Source organism: Eschscholzia californica, unplaced genomic scaffold, assembly GCF_041429995.1.
Source record: "Eschscholzia californica isolate CP2 unplaced genomic scaffold, dmEscCali1.0.p SCAF_82, whole genome shotgun sequence".
In the NCBI taxonomy this organism is placed as follows: Eukaryota; Viridiplantae; Streptophyta; class Magnoliopsida; order Ranunculales; family Papaveraceae; genus Eschscholzia; species Eschscholzia californica.
Genome location: NW_028238508.1, coordinates 35001 through 37500, shown reverse-complemented (window position 1 = coordinate 37500; position 2500 = coordinate 35001).

The window sequence follows — 2500 nt, the reverse complement described above, 5'->3', positions numbered from 1 at the left end:
TCTCGGAGAAAGTACATCATCATAACATCGGATCGGATGTGTATCCATCGAAGTTCCATCGACACTTCGAGAAGATCGAACATAGCTTCCTAGCATGTTAAAGGTTCGGTGCTAATGGGGACATAAAGATCCCACGACGTTCCAAACGAAAGTAAAGTGTTCCGTGCGTGTGAACTACGTTGTCCCATGTGCCGGCTCTCGACTCCTAAGATGTCCCATGTAAATGCCCTTCGTGGGAAAGAATGTCCCGTGCAACGTCCCTTGATGATCCCCATAAGGTGTCCCATGTGCGTCCCATGATGTCCCATGCGCGTCCCGTGCCGTCCGAGCCTCACCAAGGCCGTCCCATGCGCGTCTCGTGCCGTCCCGAGCTGTGCCGAGGCCGTCCCGTGCTGTCCCATGCCGTCCCGAGCTGTGCCGAGGCCGTCCCGTGCTGTCCCATGCCGTCCCGAGCCTCGCCAAGGCCGTCCCGTGCCGTCCGAGCTGTGCCGAGGCCGTCCCGTGCCGTCCGAGCTGTGCCGAGGCCGTCCCGTGCTGTCCCATGCCGTCCCGAGCCTCGCCAAGGCCGTCCCATGCGCGTCCCGTGCCGTCCGAGCTGTGCCGAGGCCGTCCCGTGCTGTCCCATGCCGTCCCGAGCCTCGCCAAGGCCGTCCCATGCGCGTCCCGTGCCGTCCGAGCCTCACAAAGGCCGTCCCAGGCCGTCCCGTGCCGTCCCATGCGCGTCCCGTGCCGTCCGAGCCTCACCAGGGCCGTGACATGCCGTCCCGAGCCTGACCAAGGCCGTCCCGTGCCTCACCAAGGCCGTCCCTTGCGCGTCCCGTGCCGTCCCGAGCCTCACCAAGGCCGTCCCATGCGCGTCCCGTGCTGTCCCATGCCGTCCCGAGCCTTAGCAAGGCCGTCCCATTCGCGTCCCGTGCTGTCCCATGCGCGTCCCGTGCTGTCCCGAGCCTGACCAATGCTGTCCCGTGCGCGTCCCATTCTTTTGGCTCGGCTGGCCCGTGCATTCTATGGGGTCGTGGGACATTTCGAAATCCACCCGGGCCATTTCGACTCTCTCTTCATTAATACTATTGAGGTATTATTTATGAATTATTGGAGAAAAGAAACGGAAGAAAATATTTTTTTTTCTATTTTTTATGAATTTTCCGGTGTTTATTCACTTAAAAATTCATAGAAAAATAAATATTTATCGGAATCGCTATTATAATATATCAAAAAAATCCTTGCGAAAAGACCTTTCCAACGAGTATAAGTTTGCTGGATTCCGACGAGTAACGAAGGAGTAAAGGCCCAGTATGCCTGGTTAAAAAATTGATGTTTCCTTGTGAAAATAGGAAAAACAATAACTTTGCACTATAAGGGGGAGGGTTGAGCTCCTTCCCCAGAGCGTGCACAGCACTTGTGCTGGCACGTTCCCTAGTGCTCGCCAAGCACCATAGGGCATCCAAAGGGCAAAGCTCGGCCTACTACATGATGGGAAGCTTCTAATATGTCGGAATACGAAGAGATTTCGTGCGACCCGAAGCTCGGCTCGGGCGTCCCGGCCTGTCCCGAGCTGTGCCGAGCGCGTCCCAGGCCGTCCCGAGCCAAGTCTCGGGCGTCCCAGGCCGGCCCGAGCAAATTCTCGGACGTCCCAGGCCGTCCCGAGCTGTGTCGAGGCCGTCCCAGGGCGTCCCGAGCTGTAGCGAGGGCGTCCCAGGCCGTCCCGAGCCAAGTCTCGGGCGTCCCAGGCCGTCCCGAGCAAAGTCTCGGACGTCCCAGGCCGTCCCGAGCAAAGTCTCGGGCGTCCCAGGGCGTCCCGAGCTGTGCCGAGGCCGTCCCAGGCCGTCCCGAGCTGTGGCAAGGGCGTCCCAGGCCGTCCCGAGCAAAGTCTCGGGCGTCCCATGCCGTCCCGAGCAGTGGCAAGGGCGTCCCAGGCCGTCCCGAGCTGTGCCGAGGCCGTCCCGAGCCTAGTCTCGGGCGTCCCAGGCCGTCCCGAGCTATGGCGAGGGCGTCCCAGGCCGTCCCGAGCCAAGTCTCGGGCGTACCTGGCCGTCCCGAGCTGTAGCGAGGGCGTCCCATGCCGTCCCGGGCTGTCCCATGCGCGTCCCGTGCCGACCCGAGCAACAGCTCGGGCGTCCCGTGCCTCGGCCCTTCCAAGTGGTGCTTCGTCGGACATCTCGATATCCACTCGAGCATTTTCGACCAAACTCCATATGTGGGTGTGTGGGTATTTATCAGGAATATTGGAGAAAGAATCGGGAAAAAAATATTTTTTTTCTATTTTTTTTGAATTTTTAATTGTTTATTCACTTAAAAATTCATAAAAAAATAAATATTTATCGGAATCGCTATTATTATATATCAAAAGAATCCTTGTGAAAAGACCTTTCCAACGAATGCAAGTTTGTTGGATTTGGACGAGTAACGAAGGAGCAAAGGCCGAGTATGCTTGGTTAAAAATTTGATGTTTCCTTGTGAAAATAGGGAAAACAATAACTTTGCACTATATAGGGGAGGG